We start from the raw sequence: 328 nt of genomic DNA, 5'->3' as shown, positions 1-328 counted from the left end.
AATGTATTTATCCCCAATCAGTACTCACTCTCTGAGTTCCCAGCACAAACGTTAAGTTGAAGGGTTTTAAGGCAGATTAAATTGAGCCTTTATTTCTTTGCACTTTCATCTTTAAACGGCTCACTCCAGCTAGCCCTGGGCATATATTCATGAGGCTTCACTTTTTTTTTTTTTATTTTATCCTTGTTAAGACCGAGTTATTATTATTATTATTTATTTTTGAGGTTGTTGTTATTTATTATGACCGGTGGGGTGAATTAGGGGAGGGTCACGCGTGGGTGATGCGTTGCTCTCCTGCAGATCCGACGTGCTCGGTGGGGGTGGAGGC

The sequence above is a fragment of the Phaethon lepturus genome, unplaced genomic scaffold, assembly GCF_000687285.1.
Source record: "Phaethon lepturus isolate BGI_N335 unplaced genomic scaffold, ASM68728v1 scaffold48853, whole genome shotgun sequence".
Classification (NCBI taxonomy): Eukaryota; Metazoa; Chordata; class Aves; order Phaethontiformes; family Phaethontidae; genus Phaethon; species Phaethon lepturus.
The sequence above is the reverse complement of the archived record's forward strand: the minus strand, read 5'-3'. Positions refer to the sequence as shown.